A 19,657-nucleotide genomic window follows, 5' to 3' on the forward strand; every position below is an offset into this window, starting at 1 on the left:
TTCAGGTGTCCATCTGAAGGAATCAACAAACTCTCATACACCTGTACAATGGGGTACTGCCCTTCAGTAAAAAAGAATTAGCAACTTATTCAGGCAACACCATAACCTTGGTCAAAAGAAATCAGACACTAAAAGAGGACATTTTGGATGGTTCTGTCTATCTGGAGTCTAGAACGAGCAGAACTGATGTGCTGTGACTGCAGGAGAACAGTGGCCACTGGGGGCCCCCGTCAGCACCTGTCCCTGCCTGTGCCTGTGGTTTACTGTGGCTGTGGACACCAGACCAAGTGCAGGACAAATTCTTGGGAAATTAACACTCCCTGCCCCAGCGGTTGACCTCAGCCAGTGACTGATTTGGGGGGGGGATGTTGAAACACATGGTTTCCTAGCCCCCTGGAGGGGTTACTCTGACACACTGTCTGCAGTGGCTCCTGGCATTCCAGAAAGGACAGAGGCTCATTGCCCGTGGTGGCCTGCGTGCCAGCGTTCTCTTTGATTCCACTTTTTGCTGGCATCACTTCCCTGCCCCGTGCTGCTATGTTCTGGGATCAAGTAACAAACTTACATCCACAGCCTGTCTCAGGTCTGCTTCTGGGGATACCCATACCGAAACCCACCACCACTCTGGTTCCCCTGCCTCTCCTGGTGTCCTTGAAGACACGGCCTTGTGCTGCTGGTGTGGGAGATTTCATTATCTGTAGCTGACTTGCGGGCTGTGGCCGAGTCGCTCTGTGTCCTTACTAGTTTCTGCTCTGGCAACTCCTTCTTGGGGGAAGTCCTGCTGGTCCAGGGCCTCAAAGTGGTTCCCTTGTGGTTCCAAAAGGCTCATCAGCTTCACCCAGTTAGGGCATGTGGCTCCGAGCTCCGCGACTCCTCAGAGAGCCTGCCGGTCTGGCCAGAGTACTCCTTACATGAGCTGCTCCCAGGAATTGTGCAAAGTTGGTGAAAGCGCCAATGCGTCTCGGTGTGTTCCTAGGAAGGAGCAAGTAACAGAATTGCTGAAATAGTTTGCAATAAATGTGAAAATGCAAAATGAAAAACAAAACCTGCCACTTATCCAACAATAGACATTGTTCTTTCTCTTTGACACAAAGCAACCATGGGCTGGGGACAATTCTATGGTGAAGACGTGACCTAGAGTCAGATCACTTTTGTCTTTGGGGATCATCTGGGATATCTAGTCGCGCCAGATGTTTTCTGCTTATATTTCACAATTAGCATTTTTTTTTTTTTTTGTAGAGACAGAGTCTCACTGTACCGCCCTCGGGTAGAGTGCCGTGGCGTCACACGGCTCACAGCAACCTCTAACTCTTGGGCTTACGCGATTCTCTTGCCTCAGCCTCCCGAGCAGCTGGGACTACAGGCGCCCGCCACAACGCCCGGCTATTTTTTGGTTGCAGTTTGGCCAGGGCTGGGTTTGAACCCGCCACCCTCGGTATATGGGGCCGGCGCCCTACTCACTGAGCCACAGGCGCCGCCCTCACAATTAGCATTTTTTTAAATAAAATTTCTATAACTGAAAGCCAGGAGTGAAGCAGTAGCAGGAACGTCATAACACTGCTCGGAACTGCTTTCTGTGCCTCCCCAACTGCCCACTGGCCCCGTGTTTGCTTCTTACTGTGGCAAAGCTAGCCGTGCCCTGCCCACCCTCTGAGGGCCACGCTGACGTCCCACAGCCCGGTGGGCTTCCTGTCCCCGAAGGCTCTTCCTTGAGCTGTGGAGATGCCACTGCCTGCACTGCAGGTGGCCGGAAGTACAGCAAGCTAGCAGTTCTGAGCATGCCCTGGGCAGCAGGTCAGAGCACAAGGCTCCTCACCCTGGCCGGGGTGGCAGTGAGGTTGGGCACGTGCTCAGTCTCCTAGAGCTTCTTTGAGGGATCAAGCCCATTGCCCACCACGTAACAGGCTTAATACCACCCACTTCATTGCACCACTGCCCCCGCCGCCTCCTGCCTTCTCCACACCATGCAGGTAAGCACTGTGCACAGGCCTGGACTTGGATTTGGGGGACCCCAAACAAAGAGGCCCTGAATTAGTTTCTAAAGCAGGTCTCACTTTGCTCTGTCCAGGGTTAAACACATTGAGGTGTTTCCTGCTATCTCCAGGAAAACACTCTGGTGCTGAGATTTCCTTCATCTGCCCCCAGCCTTCCTCACCAACCTCGTTCCCTGCCAGCCTCCCCCTCCCCCCAACTGCCAACCAAAGCGAAGGCTGTCGGGCAGTGGGGCAGCTACAGAGCAGCTCCCTTTGCAGTCCCCTCGCACTTCCCAGGCTGAAGTTCCTGGAGCATCTCAGTGGTTTGGAGCCCTCGGCTCAGCCGCACAGAGGTACAGGTGTGCATGGGCTGTTGTGTTCAGCTCAGGCAGGAGTGCCCTCGGCCCACAGGCCACACATCCACCAACAAGTCTGCAGGTGGATCTGTGTCCTGTTTGTAATCTGTCTCCGTGGAGCTGCAGCGTGAGCTTTTGACAGCACCGCATGCTTGACATAGCTTATCACCACCCCAACATGGCACCTGTTCCCATGAGGGGTGCTACGAGGTGACCCCGCCAAGCTCTCTGCGGGTGCCTCCCTGGGTGTCCCGGCTCTGCCCGACTGCCCCACTGGCCACTCCACCTTCTTTTTGCTCTTAACAGGCCTGCCCTCCAGCCCCCACCCACAGAGCCCTGCCTGGGGTGGTCAGCTGTGAGGTCAGGCCAAGTACAGCTCAGCTACTCTTTCATGCCTAAGGAGGTGGCACCCAGCCACTTTGACAGCCCCTGCTGGATGCTGGCACTGGAGCATGACCCAGGGAGTGGGGACCTTTCTTTGTCACCTCACCCTGGCATCAACAGCAGAGCGTGCCTGGCACACTGAGAGCCCACCAGTGCCTGCGTGAAGGTTGGCTTCTAATTCCTGAGTGTCTGTGTGTCCAGGGACATAACAGACCCAGACTGCTGTGCTCACTGCACCCGAGTCCCACTGTCTGTCATCCTTGGGTGAGGAGGGAATTTTTCACATTGCTGAAGTTTAGGAATTTAGGCACATTTGAAAAGTGAAATGCTGCTCACAGACACCATCCTGAAATACCTTGCATAGACATTTCAGCCCTTGAGTGAGTGTCACCAATGTTACCTTTCCCCAGGATCAATTCTAAGCATGTGGCTCCTCCTAAGCCTGGCACAGAAACCCCAGAGGCCAGAGAAGATCAGAGCAACATGTGCCTTTCAGCACTGCCACCGGAAGGGCTGTGCGTTCAGAGTGACAACACGATTTCTCCTGCTTCCCTGTTCATTTTCATGCAGTCTCAAAAGGCTCTCAGGGGCCCTCGGTGAGCTTCCCTGTCACCACTTTGAAGCAGAATGCTCCCCAATCCTGTGTCCAGAGGCGCGCCTGCCCTTCTCCTGCAGCCTCCTTGTCTCCCCCCACTCCTGTTTCAGCACCACGGAGCCCACCTGTGCTGGAAGTGTGAGGGCCTCAGTGGCCTTTGAGGGCAGATTCTGGGGTGATAACTGGGAGCAGCTCTGGGCTGTGAGGGGCTCTGAGCATGTCCCAGAAACCCCACGAGGTGCTGACTGCTGCTTGGAGCCAGGAGACCCACAAACCTGCCCTCCACCCTCAGAGTCGCTTGCTCCTTCCTCTCTCCCCCGTCATCAGCAGCAGGACGTGCCTGGCACACTGAGAGCCCACTGAGAGCTCCACCCTGGCTGGTCCTGAAGAAGCAGGTTATACCTCTTTCTTCTCAAAAGCACAAAGGCCTATAAAAGCAGTCAGAAATAATTTTTAAAAGCCCCATTTTGAGGGGGAAAGATAGAGAGGGAGAGGGCTGGAGACAGTGGGACGAGCCAGGGACTCATGGGCAGAGGCGTGGGGACAGGGAGAGCTGCGGCCGGGACTGGCCACGTTTCTAGGACAAAGGGGCAAGAATCACAAAGCACAGCACATGTTTTGGCCTGTGGGCTGGATAAAGGGGTAGTATCTGCTTATCAGCAATTTCAGGAATGTGGGCTGTCTCTCTCACAGCTGATACATCTCAAGGGATAGAACTGGCAGGGAACTCAGAGCTGCCAGCTTCCCAACCCTGGCCACGGCCACCGCTCAGCCCTGCCACCCCACCTGGGAGAGCAGGGCACGTGTCAGCCCTGGGGAATCGCAGCTGTCCCAGCAGAGGACATGTTTCCTGAAGGCAAAGTGCCTGTGCAAGGCGAAGGCAGCGCGAGTTCCAGCCTAGCGGCTCTCTGTGGCTGTGGCCTGGTCTGTGGGTGCACTGTGTCCCCAGACAGACTTTGAATTGACTGGTTTGAGTTTCCTTTCCCTCTTCTCCTTACTGTCTCTCCACCAGACAGGTTCCAGAAAGCTAGAGGTGGAGACAAGGAAGGTATAGGCCCTGCGGAATCTGTGGGTGAGTGGCTAGACCCTGCAGTCCCCAGAAACCATGGGGCCCAGATAGTTAGCTGAGCTCTCACTCCCACTGCCTGCTGGGCACCAGCTGTGGCTCCTGGGCCTGCAGGCGTGACCAAGCTCAGGCCAGAGGATACCCAAAGGCAGTGTTCTCAAACCTGTGACACGTTATAATCATCTGGGTCAAATCCAGACACCCAGGCCTGAGAAACCAGGATCTCTGAGGCTGAGGTCTGGGCATTGGCACCTTGGGGAGCTTGTGGGTGTTCCAGCATATGGACAAGGCTGAGACACAGGGAAGGAGAGAGCTCAGACTGCCACCAAGGCGCACTGCTCCACCTGGTGGGTCTTGCTCCACTGCCCCTGTATCTGCTCCACCGTCTGCCTCCATCCTGGTCCAGGGCCCACCGTCTGCCTCCATCCTGGTCCAGGGCCACCTGCTCTTCTTCTTCCCTGCTCGGCTACGCCACCTTCTGTGATTCTCCTATCTCATCCCCACCCAGGAGGGGTGCTCTTGCCCAGGGTCTGACAACGTCACCACCATGTGTTGAATGTGTGGGTGGATCCTGGTCTCTTCCCCCAGTCCTGACTGCCCCTGTGGTCTCTGATTTCCAGACACCCGCCAAGCTCTGTTTAGCAAGGTGTGGCTTTAGAGCCTCCCTGGGACTGGTGGCCTGGGAACATACACAGTGTCAATGCACAGAGTCCACCTGGGCCAGTGGGGCTGGGACTCTTCTCCAGCAAGGCGGTTGCCCTCCCTGAGTTTATGCGGCTCCTGCAGGATGGGCGGTAGGATCTGTGGCTTCTTCTGTTGAATTCCTCCCTGGGGCTTGGCCTTCATCCTTGAAGCTGGGATCTGCTTTTTGGAAACTGCCAAATATAGTTGTGTGTCCAGTTAGATGGACAGGCACAGGGTGGGTAATGCCATTTGAGAAGAAGGTCATTTGTAGTCATAAAGGACAAATGTGGCTTTTCTTTGGAGGTTCTAAATGGGTGCAGTGGTGATTCCGAAGTTAAAAGACCAGAGGTGTGTGTGTCCAGGTGCATGTCCAGGTACAAAGTTAAAACACTAGAGGTGTGTGTCTGGTCTTAGTGGGTCAGCCTTGGCACAAGGAGGGCAGCTGTGTGCTGGGCAGAACACTGTGTGCACTGCCCCTCTGTCCCCACTGCAGAAGGACACCTGCCCGAGACTGGTGGGTCCTAAACTGAGTGGATGCCTCCTGCTCTCCTCAGATGGCTCCCTCCTCCCTCGGGAGGAAGGAAGCTGGTGGAACAGGATGTGCAGAAGGCTCCAGACCCCTCCACGTCCAAGACACTGCCAGGCCTGGCCAGCAGAGGGCATGATGACTCACACTCAGAGTTAGAGGGGCCTGTGCTGCCACCTGCCCCTCCCCGGGCTGTGTGAGGGGAGATTGCTGGCAATGGGTTTTGGCACAGAGGGCCCCTGAGGGAATCTCACTGCAGTGACTTCTTCCTTGTGTGGGGCCTCCCAAGCAGGACTCCCCCGAGCTGGGTGCCAGATGCACCTCGGTCCTAGCTCAGGCCCCTCTGTCCAGGGAGTGGGTCCACCCAGATGAGGTGTCCATCAGGGGCAGCAGTGGCTGGAGTGCTCTGAGGCTGCGGGAGGCAGTGGGCAGGGGTGGGGAGGCTGCAGCCTGGGCTCTCCTGCCTCCATGCTGACCAAGTTGCTGGCACCTTCTGAAAGCTTGGTGAACACAGATGTCCAGGCCTGGCCCCTGCATAGCATGCTGTCTGGTGGGGAGACAGACACGTCGTTGATGACTTACCCTGAGGGACACCACAGTGTGAGGAGGAAAGGGCAGTAGCAGAGGATGCTTTCAAGTGCCACCTGCTCTGTGGGGGGCCCCCGAGGGGCTGCTCAGATGAAGCCCCCTCCTGAGTATGAAATGCTAGTGCTCTCTGCTCTGACCTCACTCATCCTGAGGTCACCACCTCTGTGCCAACTGTCCCTTCAGCTAGGGGAACCCTGGCTTCACTTCTCCCCATGGAGAAATCACATTCACTTTTGAGGCCTAGGCTCAGAACCGTCATGCTCTGGGGCTGCCCTTTCCATTCTAGTCCAGCAGCCTGCAGCCATTGCAACTCCAGGGGCTACTCTCAAGTCCATTTTTATGATTTTCAGGGCTGGGTCCCAGTGACGTCTTATGTGTTACTCTGCTTTCTGGACATGGAGTGTGCCCCCTTAAGGATGGGGGCTCCTTGTTAGAGGGTCAGTGTCTGGGGTTTACGCAGTCCTGTCACATACTTGCTGGGCTCTTGCTATGCACTAGTGAGCGTCATGTCCCTAGGATGACAACAGCGAGCCTGCGTGACTGCACATCTCACCCTGGGGTCATAAAGACCACATCCTTCTCCAAAGCCAAAGATCTTCCCCCAGGTCTCCTATTGGCAGGGGAGTTCCTGTCCTGGTGCTTGCGTGCCGGATTGCCTAAGAACTTTCGTATTGCACAGTCATGATTTATTCATGCTTGGCTGGCATCCCTGCAGTCTGCACGGCATGCAGTCCTGTCTGTGAGGAGCCAGGCTGAGGGGTCTGGAGCCTCAGCCCTGCTCAGCCCGGGCCTCGTGGAGCTGGACAAATTGCCTGGTGCACCTGCACCCACCTCCTACATAGGTCTCAGCCCCACCCCCTCCCACATAGATCATGGTGTCAGCTGAGGTCACCATAGGCAGGCGATCACAAAAGCAGCAGGAGCCCCTGAGGATGTTCACAGCCTCTTCCAGGAGTTTCCACAGGCAAAGGCCCTGCCGAGCTCCCCCTTGGGTGGAAGCCTGGGGACGACTCAGGACTGTGCAGCTTAGGAGCATCTTGGAGAAGTCCAGAGGGGAGACACCTAGCCCAGAAAAGGAGCATGCCCCCCTGTGCATAATGGGTCTGACTGTGAGCCACCTGAGGTGGCTCCTGTCAATACGGGCTTTTCTTTGGAGAGGTCTGGAGCTAGGGGCACATGATTTATTAACACGCAGGGTAAGATTTCCAGGACTTTCCCTCTTGCCTGACTTGCTCCGAGGGACGGTTTGGTGTCGGCCAGTCAGGTTTGGGGTGCAGAAACGTTTGAGAGGACAAAGACCAGACTAGGGGGCAGGGCGAGGAAGGGGAGGGGCTCCTGCTTCTTGGGTCAGCTTCTGAGCCCTCTTCTCTCTTGAACACAAGTAACACACAAAGAAGAGAGAGAACGTCCCAGTCCCTCCGAAATGCTGCTAGACCAAAGCGGGGCTTTAAAGCAGGAAAGACTTGAAAGCTGGACGGAAAACGTGAGTTTCTGTCGTTTCAAGTGAGGGGCTACAACGTTTTGGAAAAACCAGAGAGTCAGAGCTCTGGTTTCTAAATTTAACCCCTTCAGCATTCTCTCAGACTCTTTTTTTTTTTTTTATTAAATCATAACTGTATACATTGATATGATCATGGGGCATCATACACTTGCTTCATAGACCATTTGACACATTTTTATCACGGTGGTTAACATAGCCTTTCCGGCGTTATCTCAGTTACTGTGCCAAAACATTTACATTCTACATTTACCAAGTTTCGCAAATACCCCTGTAATATGCACCACAGGTGTGATCCCACCGATTCCCCTCCCTCTACCCACCCCCCCTTCCCACTTCCCCCTATTGTTAAGTTGTAGCTGGGTTAAACCTTTCATGTTAGAGCCCCAAATTAGTTTCATAGTAGGGCTGAGTACATTGGGTACTTTTTCTTCCATTCTTGAGATACTTTACTAAGAAGAATATGTTCCAGCTCCATCCATGTAAACGTGAAAGAGGTAAAGTCTCCATCTTTCTTTAAGGCTGCATAATATTCCATGGAGTACATATACCACAATTTATTAATCCATTCGTGGATCGATGGGCACTTGGACTTTTTCCATGACTTAGCTATTATGAATTGGGCTGCAATAAACATTCTGGTACAAATATCTTTGTTATGTTGTGATTTTTGGTCTTCTGGGTATATGCCCAGCAGAGGAATTACAGGATTGTGAGAACCAGAACTAACCTAGACTTTTGTTTTGATGCTTCTTCAACTGGGACATTGGGGTCACACACACACAATATGGAAATGCATCTCAGAAATGGACTTTGAAGAGAACAGCTGAGATTGTGCATCACACCACATAAAGGCATTCCTTCATCTACGAAGCACCACATCTGTCTCATGGATGGATCAAAGTCCAGGCTCAGCCATTTGCTGATATCCTCCTGGGAAAGGACATTACAAACTTCTGCTACCTTCAAACAGTCATCATGGTCCTGGCTAAGAGGATCAGTCTCCTCCCTGCTTTAGGTTTCACGGTGAACCCTGCTACCTGTTTATGAAATAAATCATAAACAAAGATGATGGCACAAAAATGCATCCATCCTGTCAAGGTAGAGCTGCTCCTCGGGACTGCGTGAGCTCTGAGTGAAGCCAGAGGAACTGGAGCCTTCAGGCAGAATGGCCTGCCCAGGCAGCTAGGAGCTAAAGGACCAGGGAAAGAAAAACCCAGTGACAGATGAATGAGAATCCCAGCTCCTGTTTTGTGCCCAGTTACCCAGAGGAAAGGCCAACAATGGGTACTGTAAATGATCCTTGGAAAACAATCCTGGGTGTGGCCCTCCTCTTCTCTGTCTCTGGCTGGAGTGGCCTCCTTCTAAGCAGCCCCTTCACGGTGCTCCGCCGCCCACTCGTGCTTCCTCCACGCTTCGCTTTCCAAAAGGAAGCCTCACCCCCTTCCTGTTTTCCCACATGTTCTGTAGCGACTGTCGCCCAGGGAAGGGCAACGTTGTATGTGCTCTTTCCACGTCTGCACCCCCACTGTTTGGCTTAGCACCCTCTAATACACGAGGGGAAGAAGTACTTTGCCTGCTTGAAAAGTGGGGTGCAAAGACCCAATGACTTACTCTGGTGCTTGTCATTGGGAAATCCCACCAAGTACTAGACTGTGTCCTCAAGTCTAGCTGGCACGTTTGTCCAGGTGCAGGAAAGCTGCACCAGCGATCAACCACCCACCCACGTATCCAGCCTCTAATATCAAAATAAAACATTGTGGAAAATTTGATAGATAAAATGTGATTTCTATTTTTAGGTTATAATTCTCTGTTCAAACACAAATATTGCCAAAGGCAAATTTTGGATGTCTGTGTAATGTACTTGTCTCAACTTTTTGGACCCTGCTTCTATGTACCTGTCCCAAAATGCTGGCCCCAGTGCAACGCACGTTTTCCAAAATTGCTTCCATGTCTATTAGAGAATTACAATAGCAGATTTATTTCCCAAAGAGACACATCAGGGGATGGAAGACAGGGGAGGGTTTCTGGGCTGACAGCTTGGATGAAGGAGGATCACAGGTCGGGTCCCCTACTGGTCACATGCCTGCGTGCCAGGAAGACTGGGCAGCATCTGGCTTCTCCCCACTGCTCTCTTGACCTGAGCTTCTATCCTCAGTGTGAAGAAAAGGGCTGGAAGAAGCTTCCAGGGTCCAGAGGAGCCCATGTGGCACCCTCCCTCTGGAATCTCTTGGCATCAGCACAACTGCGTCTCCACCAGGCTAAATATTTTGACATATTCTTAAAACTGAAGACCCTCCTGGGCAGTGGAGGTGCAAGTCAGTGGGGCGGGGAGCAGGGCCTTTCTGGGTGCTGCTGTTATGTTTTGACTGTAATACAAGATGAGAGTCACACGTCCTTTCTACTGCTGCCCACTTTGCAAAGCACTTTCTGTCTGAATCCCATGTAATCCCCTTGATGATACTGGGAGGAAGCCCCCATCTCCCCACTCTGCTGAGAAGTCAATGGCATGACCAAATCAACACGGCCACTCAGCAGATATTTATGGCTCAGCTACTAAGCAGAGCACTGTTGTTGGCTGTGGGCACATGGAGATGAAAAGCAAAACAGCCCTTTGGTTTCCTGGGACACAGGCCACACCCAGGGGCTCCCAAAGGGAGGAAGGCAGAGAAGTGACCCATAGAATGCAATTGGGAGCAAAACAGTGTTTCTTTGGGTGTCACTTTGAGACAAACAGAACTGCCCTTTAGGGGCCTGCTGACTCATCAAGGCACATTGGAGAAAGAGGTCAGCTCTCCTTTGCTGAAGGGGCTGGGGCTGCAGTCATGAGCGGCCCAGCTCCCAGTATCTCACAGTATCTCTGGCGTGGAGATCTTCAGGGAACCGATGAGGCAGGATGTGTTCAGCCAGATGACTGAGGGAGCATTGTCCAATCCTTGGAAGACTCAGAGACACTAGGGACTTTTACAGGGTTTGGGGGAAATTTTTTAAAATGTATATGGGACAGCTTTTTAAGGAAGGACTAAAATAGTCTTCCAATAAAATCTGTATTCTCCTCCTATTTTCTAAAAATATTCAAGAAAAATTTAATGAAAGAAGTCAAAAGATTAGGATGAATAAAAGATATAGGTTAAAAACACACATTATACACTGATGGAGAAGTGAGCCATGAGATGGAACCTGCTCTGAGGATGGTACTGAAGGGAATGTGCAGTTCACCTCTGAGCTCCCTGGTGGCCACGGGGAAGAGTTACACAGCTTCATTCATTTTCTAAGTAAAGAAGGCTTTCCAGGGCAGGACAGGGCACTCATTCCCTTTGCCCTGGGTGCCAGAGAGTGCCCCTCACCCACACTGAGTCACCATATAAAGGATAATGAGCACTGATGTGGCCTTAAAGAGCTTTTGATTTAACTAGAATACTGTACAAGTGGCCATAAGTCATAGCTGAACATTCATTTTAAAAGCCTTGTATTCCAGTGATTTCTGGGTGAGGCCTGCTAAAACATGGGCTGACAGACCCCACAGGGAGTCTGTGCTTTGGGGACCGCAGTCAGGATGTCTTGGTGGTGGCACATAGGAGGGCTCCCCGTGTGAGAGTTCCGTTTGTGGAAAGTCTCACACTGCTGGTGAAGCAGCACCTGCACCTGCTCAGTCACTCTCACAGCTCCTCATCCTCCCTCCCTGTGACCTGCTGTCTCTGGGACAATGCCGCCTCTCCACCTTGCCATTATTCCCAAGCCATACCCAGGGCCTCCCTGGTGCCCAAGCACCCCCTGCACGTCCCTGAGACTGTAGCTGGGATCCCAACCATGTACTCCCAGGTGGTGAGCTGGGGCTCAGCTTCTCTGGAGAAAAGAAAAGACCATATTAAGTGGTTGTAAAATTTCCTTTCAGCTCTCTCTCTCTGTCTTTCCTTTAACAACAGATGCTTCCCAAGGCACAGGCTCCTCCTAAGATAAGTGAACACTGACATTTTGGGGAATACTTCTCTGGAAGTTTTCATTTGGACAAGCCTCTGGCTTCTGTTGTGCTCCAGTGATGAGTCTCAAGTCTTCCTTATTTTAATCAAACTATGGTTAACATTTATTTGGAAGTGGCTTTGCAAGGACAGGAGGACCCCATCCAACTATTCCCAACAGGTGGATAACTGCAGATTGTGAATCACCTTGAGACTGCGATGCTGTCTGCTGGGCTCAACCTGACTCAACCAACATGCATTCAGAGGACTGGCTGGGGTTGGGGTGACAGGAAAATGATCCAGCATGACTCCACTGTGCCCTTCGACCCTTAACCTGGAATAGCTCTCTCCAGGCTATTTGATGAAATCTTTCTTTCTTTTTTTTGCATTTTTTTGGCTGGGGCTGGGTTTGAACCTGCCACCTCTGGCATATGGGGCCGGTGCTCTACTCCTTTGAGCCACAGGCACCACGTGATGAAATCTTTAATACTGAGGAGTGAGCAGAAACTGGCACTCTTACACCCTCGATGCTGAGAGTGCCTCACAGGTCCCTCCTGACGTGGCTGCTTCACAGGCTGGTTCTTGTCACACGAGTGGCTGGTGGGAAGTGTAAATTGGGAACTCTGCCCTGGCCTGGAACTCTGCTTCCTGCCTCCTTAAGCCTGCAAGGCACGGTGAAGAGGATGAGAGTTACCAACGTGTTAAGGACCCCCTTTCAAAGGAACACATCCTCGCCTGTTATGCAATTGAAGGTGAACATGGAAAGAAAAGAAAACGAACAAACAAAAAGAACAAAACGAAGGGCTGGCCACGCTTCCCTGACTTGGAAGTAAAAAGCATAGAGGACCAGTTCTCCAACTCTAAACGCTTTTCTGTGAGCTGCGTGGATGTGTTTTTAGACTAATTGTTTTATGGTGTCTGGGAGTTTAGAAACACCTCATCAGAACCAAGTGCGGAGGGAATGTGGCTTGGTCCACGGGCAGCTCTCTTTCTCCTTTTCAAGCCAAATGATTATGCACGGACACAGCACCCACTCCTCCTGGGGTCTCTCAGTTCCTGCGCACGCCTGCTGCAGCTCAGAGGTAGGAACCTACTCGTAAGTCCACAGCTTTAAAGTAGACAAGCTCTGCTGTGGGCTGGATATGTCCTCAGAATACTCATGTCCTAACCCCAGGGCCTCGGCAAGGGGTTGGGTTTGGAGAAGGGCCTTCACAGAGGTGGTGAAAATAAAGTGGGGTGCCTGGAGTGGACCCTGACCCCATATGACTGGTAGCTTTGATAAGTTGAGGAACTCAGGACACAGACACCTAGAGGGAGACTGTGTCAGGACACAGGGAGGGGTCGCAGAAGAAACCAACACAGCTGACAGCTGCCCTTGGACTTCCACCCTTGAAAATGGGGAGATAGTAAATTCCTATTGTTAAGGCACCTGTCTGTGGTTCTTGGTCATGGCAGCCCAAGCAAACTGACCCAGCCTCTGACTGGAGGGTGGAGGTAGGTGTGCTGCCTGCAGGGCTCCGGCCTCTCTGGACACAGGCTGACCCAGGAGTGCAGCCCGCACCAGTGTGCAGAGGCCGTTTCTTAGGAGCGACGGCTTTTTTATTCTGGAGAGGGGAGGAACAGCAGCCTCTGTTTGTGCAGACCCCTCCCTGGTTTTGCAGTGTGCTGCTCAGCCTGACTTGCTGTGGGAGGGATTTGCTCAGCTGTCCTGCCTCAGAGGCTGGTGGAAGAAAGAGTCAGGCCTGATGTTCCCACAGTTGCCTTGATTGCTGAGGCTTTGCAGCCTGACACCTGATGGGCATGAAATGCAGCCCTGGGGCGGGTGAGGGCTCTGTGTCTTTCTCTGAATACTGTGATAAAATAAGAGATGTGTTTTACTAATGCCCAACCTGCTCTTATAGGAAAAGGGCCATTTTTAACTCTCTTAACATTAAAAAAATGGTTTTTACCCCTCATGTTGGAGGCTAACGGTGCACAGGATAGCAATCTACCTATCCTTGGGGGTAAATAGAAATCTACCCCCAAGACTCCTCTCCCACCACTTCAAAGAAAAGAGAAGCACAATCTCTAGGAGGTAGTTAGGCTCATCATTGTGTTTCCCATAGGTCTTCTGTGAACATTCTACTGGGGTTCTAATCCTATTATAACTTTCAAGATGAACATGATAGATGTTTTTTATTTTATTATTTTATTAATTTATTTTTTTGCAGTTTTTGGCTGGGGCTGGGTTTGAACCCGCCACCTCCAGCATATGGGGCCAGCACCCTACTCCTTGAGCCACAGGCGCCGCCCATGATAGAAGTTTTTCATTTATGGGCAAATGATTCATTAGAAAATACAATGCCGCTGACTGCCACAATTCTTACTCTGCTGCTTTGAGGCTGGGATGCCAGAGGAACTCCGGTGAGTGTGGTGGGCCTGGGGAAGTCTCTGCCCACCTTCCAGAGCGGTAAGCTCCAGGACACACGCTCTTTCCAGGTCAACTTCCAAAGAGAAACCCCAGATGCTGTGCCAGACTCTGACTGAAGGTTTAAGTACATGTCCATTTTTCTTTTTTCTGAGAACAGTTATTTAGCATTCACTAAAGATTCCTCATACATGTCCAAGATACTTAAACTTTATTCCTAATTGAAAACAAAAATCGGCTCAACTATTACTTAATCGGAAATGATTAATGCCTATTAGCCAAGACCTTTCCCCAGAAGCTGGATTCTGAGGCCCTTAGTCACAGCTCACAGGCTCTGGGCTGGGCAGGGAGCCTGAGCTGGTGTGTGTGGGTTAGTCCCGCCAGTTACCTCTGTCCCAGGGAGGCTGTTGTTTTTAGGTGGTCTTCGCTAGGTGACCTCAGATCCACGTCAGACTGCACAGTGACTAAGCTCATTGTGGCAGTGCTTCCCTGCCTTAGCTGATGGGGGAATGACAGCAGAGTGTGACAGGAAGCCACCACAGCCGAAGGAACAGGGTGTCCCCAGTGCAAGGGCTTCCTTCAACAGAAGTTGCTAGTTTGGTGGCACTGGGTGCATAAATAGAGATTTTTTCAAAGATAAAACCCTGGACAGGATCTTCAAGAATACAATAAAACCATCACAAGATTGTTAAGTAGTCAAGATGAGAAATGGTCTTTTCCTAGTGTTTTATGGTCCTTCAGAGACGGGGCTGTTGCTTTGGATTTAAGACGCTGGAAAGAAAATGATCCAGTGCTGACTCTCCATGTGTATGCTGCTGCGTCACCCCTCTGTGCTGGGTCTAAGTGGACCTTGTGACCCCCAAGTGTGGCGGGAGTGACGGCCTGACCCTTCAGAGTGCTCACGGCTTTCTAGCTTCTTCTCTGGGGGTGCCACGTAGCTATGTAATTATAAAAAAAAACAAACAAAAAACAAAAACAGTCCATCTGAAGAGACCACTTGGAAAGGAAAGACCCTGAGAGCCCTGCTGACCCCAGCTTTCCAGCTGTCCCCCAAAGCTCCAGGCCCATGAGTGAGCCGCCTTAGATGTGTACCCCCTGAACCCCACAGAGCATGGCACAGTGGGTACAGCAACCCACACTTGTGAGAAGTCACAAACTGTTATTATTTTAAGTCACTGAGTTTTGAAGTGGTTTACTTTACACAAGAGATAAGGTAAATAGTCATAGAGAAAATGGACAGAGGAGGCAGATACCACCTCTCTGCCCAGGGCCGAAGTGGCAGGCTCCATTCAGTAATGTGCCCAGGGGCCACTGCAGAGGCCAGGCCAGATGGAGTGTCTGGAGTGTGTATATGTGTGAGATTCCTTTCGAGGTCAGCATGCTCCTATCTCTCCATGGCCTTTCACAGTAGAGCTGAGGGGAGCTTCTGGCTGCTCAGGGGAATGGGGAGGGTTCTGGCTCTATGCAAGGAAGGGCTGCAGCTTCTCTGCATCCCCATGAGGGGTGCCTCTCTGATGAGAAGGGTGTGGCTTCACCATCTCCTCTCAAGGGCTGACCCCTGGGATAGGGGCAGGGTCCTGCCGCCCCGACTGGCCCGGCACTGGGAGGTCACGCCCCGGTGACAAGAAGGGAGTAGACCCTGTACCCTGCCTTCCCTCCACCCTGAACCTCATCCCAGGGTGTGAGAGGCAGGAGCCTGCTGACCAGGCCAAACCACTGACCAGGCCAATCGCAGTGGCCACCACGCAGCTCAGCCTGGATCTCAAGCCTGGAGCACAGTAACCTGGACCACCAGCCTACTGTGGGCAGGGGGCGGCCTCAGACCAGACCCACCCATTCCAGGACCCAGCATTCCCTCAAGGCCTCCAGTCTGCCCCCTCCATGGTGGGCGGGCCCCAAGATCATGGCAGCACCTTGGGAGTCCTTTCTGAGGACACGTGTCTGTGGAATTCCCATGGGGTGCTTGGCACAGCTCTGCACTGTGGGTTTGGCTGCATTTCTGAGGTCCAGCTGGAGGGATGCATCCTTCCAGGCATCAGCTCCCAAAGGCTGTCAAGGAAAAGCTTGGCTGGGTGTGGAGAAGGAACCTGAGGCTTGCCAGGCTCAGAGACGGAATCCCACAACCAGGAACACTGCCTGCGGGACGGGCGGCTCCTGCCCCAGCCCCTCTTCATTGTGTGAGTCATTATGGGCACACAGGTTTCTTTTCTCCATGACTTCCCCAGGTTTTCTAGTCTTTAAATAGGATTCTCTACAGGTTCAGATAAATGTCACTTATAGAAAACAAGCTATGGAAACGGATCGTCTGTCTCTAGGAAACACAAAACATGAGGATGATCTCGGGACAATGTGATTGATGTAAGCAGGACCAGCTCTCTAACGTGTGAAACTCAGGCAAAGATCAGGCCAATTCTGACCATGAATTTAGGGCACAGCTCCATCTCTTGGTAGTGAGTTGGAAGGAAGATCTGAGGCTAGACACAGAGATTGCTCCCCATCTGAAAATGAGAGTGATTAATCTCCAAGGCACAACCATTTAGAGCCATGAGGGTGGGCAGCGTCTTCCTCCACCTGCCTTAGTGGAGGTGGGTCCTGGACTCTGAGCAGGTTCAAATTTATGTAGGTGGCAGGTGAGTGGTGAAAGCCTGCCCCCTGGGTGCACGGGGGCCTGGCTGATGCTCTCCCACAGGGCTCTGTTCCCAGAGCACATGCACTCGTTAGAGCAAGAGTCAAGGGAAGCCTCTAGTTTGGCTACTCAGGTCCGTAGCAGACATTCACTGAGACAAGGACTTGGGTGACGTGTGTCTGGGAGGTGGTCTCAGGGACCAGTGGGAAAGGGAGAGCCAGACAGAGAAGAAGGTGACAAAGTGTGCATTTCTCGGGACATCTGGAAGCAGACGCCTCCCAGAACTTCCCCTCCCAAGGTCGGGCCTGTGTGCACCAGCTCCTGTCTTGGGCGCATTAGTGTCCTACATGTCGGGGGTGTTCAGCTGGCATCACTCGTGTGCAACCTTACAGAGCAGCATCACAGGTGACAGGCAGAGGGACAGGAATACAGGCACACCTGCTCCAAGGCTCTGTGGGCCCACAGCCTCTTTCTCAGACCATCTTCCTGGTCACTGCTCTTTGTTTTGACTACCAGATACCAACTGGCCTCATGACGATTGCTGTCCTTACCACATTCCTCAGTCACTGACATGTCCCCCCCAGGAGCCACAGTCTTCCTGTCACCCTGCTTCACAGATCAAAATGGGAAGATGAAGAAAGAAGCCAGCGGCCCTGGATGGCCCCAACCACGGGAGAAATCCCAGCGAGAGGCCTGTGGCAACTTCCAGTCCTGCACACGGTGATGCCACTTTCTTTGTCCTTATGAGTCAGGCCTTGTCACCTTTGTGGGGCTCAGAAATCCAACAGATGAATTCTCAGGGCCAGGTGGGGAAGTGAGGCTGAAGATCTCGTCATGAGATTAGTCCCAGGGGCACAATTGCTCAGACAAGGGCTGTCCTAGATTACTGAGGTTTATCCAGACAGTAAATGAAGAATGTAGTTGTTTCTACTTATTTAAAAAAACTGAACTATTACACAAGTGACTCATATTTGTTAGAGGAAAATTATCAATACAGATGTGTAAAACCAAGGCCAAGACTAAATAAAATCTTCCTACGTGTCATCACCCAGAAACAATTGCTACTACAGTGTCGACACAGTTGACTTCCAGTGCTGTCCTGTGCACACATGTGTGTGCGTGTGTGTGAGTGCATGTGTGAGTGTGTGTGCATGTGTGTGTGTATGAGTACATGGGTGAATTAGTGTGTATGTGAGTGTGAGTGTGTGTGTGCATGTGCATGAGTACGTGTGTGCATGTGTGTGTGTGAGTGTGCGTGTGCACGCAGCTGTGTGTACATCAGTGTGTGTGCAAGTGTGTGCACGTGTGCTTGTGTGCAAGTGTGTGTGCATGAATGCGTGTGCGCATGTGCACGTGTGTGAGTGCATGTATGCATGTGTGTGTGTGCGTGAGTGCGTGTTTGTGAGTGCATGTGTGTGTGAGTGCATGTGTCACTGCAGTAGTGGGATCACTCTGTTAGACTTGGCTCTGACACACCTGTCCACACAGAGTGTGCTGGGCCTGTCTCTCTATAGCAGTCGGTTTATATGATCACTTTAAAGCCACCCAGCACTCCATCCACATGGATGTAAATTTTCCTGAGTGCAATGACATTAAAAAAAATTGTCTAAACCCACACACACTGTCCTGCCTCTTCCCACCAGTTTCCTAGTGCAGGAGCACAGAATCCCTTGCCCCTGGGTACATCAGGTTGCTGACACTCAATGTGCAATTCCAGTACATTGTATCCAGTATATTGTATCTCTGCTCTGGGTCCTCCGGGGTGTCATATCTCTGCTCTGGGTCCTCTGGGGTGTCACATCTCTGCTCTGGGTCCTCCGGGGTATCATATCTCTGCTCTGGGTCCTCCGGGGTGTCACATCTCTGCTCTGGGTCCTCCGGGGTGTTATATCTCTGCTCTGGGACATCCGGGGTGTCATATCTCTGCTCTGGGTCCTCTGGGGTGTTAATATCTCTGCTCTGGGTCCTCCGGGGTGTCACATCTCTGCTCTGGGTCCTCCGGGGTGTCACATCTCTGCTCTGGGTCCTCCAGGGTGTCACATCTCTGCTCTGGGTCCTCCGGAGTGTTAATATCTCTGCTCTGGGTTCCTCCGGGGTGTCACATCTCTGTTCTGGGTCCTCCGGGGTGTCACATCTCTGCTCTGGGTCCTCCGGAGTGTTAATATCTCTGCTCTGGGTTCCTCCGGGGTGTCACATCTCTTCTCTGGGTCCTCCGGGGTGTCACATCTCTGCTCTGGGTCCTCCGGGGTGTCACATCTCTGCTCTGGGTCCTCCGGGGTGTCATCTCTGCTCTGGGTTCTCCGGGGTGTCACATCTCTGCTCTGGGTTCTCTGGCATATTGCATCTCTGCTCTGGGTCCTCTGGGGTGTCATATCTCTGCTCTGGGTTCTCCGGTATGTTGTATGTCTGTTCTGGGGCCTGTATTCCCAGTTTTCTGAGTGGCAGGGCTTCCCCTGAGATGCCTGTGTAAAGTAACCTTAAACTTATGGTCCAGTGAGTAGTTCTCTGCTGTGAGTTCACTGTAAATACTAGGAAAGGATGCTGGATTTTATCGAATGCCTTTTCTGCATCTATTGAGAGGATCATATGGTCTTTGTTTTTGCTTATGTTAATATCGAGAATAACGTTTATGGACTAGCGTATGTTCAACCAGCCTTGCGTCCCTGGAATGAAACCTACTTGATCATGATGTATGATTTTTTTGATGATAAGCTATAATCTATTGGCTAGGATTTTGTTGAGAATTTTTGCATCTGTATTCATTAGTGAAATTGGTCTGAAGTTCTCCTTTTTAATTGGGTCTTTTCCTGGTTTTGGTATCAGGGTGATGTTTGCTTCATAGAACATGTTGGGGAAGATTCCTTCCTTCTCAATTTTTTGGAGTAATTTCTGCAGTACAGGAATAAGCTCTACTTTGAAGGTTTGATATAATTCTGGTGTGAAGCCATCCAGACCTGGGCATTTTTTTTTTTTATTGTTGGGGATTCATTAAGGG

The 19,657-nt window shown here is 51.9% G+C and overlaps 1 long non-coding RNA gene across 1 annotated transcript in view; it reads left to right on the plus strand.

Moving 5' to 3' along the window:
* The window catches only part of LOC128573405 (uncharacterized), a 114,503-nt gene extending 102,792 nt beyond the window's left edge, over positions 1 to 11,711 (plus strand). The window contains exon 3 of the long non-coding RNA XR_008376461.1: positions 11,597 to 11,711. This is a non-coding gene — a long non-coding RNA (uncharacterized LOC128573405). The remainder of the gene's footprint in view (positions 1 to 11,596) is intronic.
* Positions 11,712 to 19,657: the final 7,946 nt, after the last annotated feature.

The sequence above is a fragment of the Nycticebus coucang genome, chromosome 21, assembly GCF_027406575.1.
Source record: "Nycticebus coucang isolate mNycCou1 chromosome 21, mNycCou1.pri, whole genome shotgun sequence".
In the NCBI taxonomy this organism is placed as follows: domain Eukaryota; kingdom Metazoa; phylum Chordata; class Mammalia; order Primates; family Lorisidae; genus Nycticebus; species Nycticebus coucang.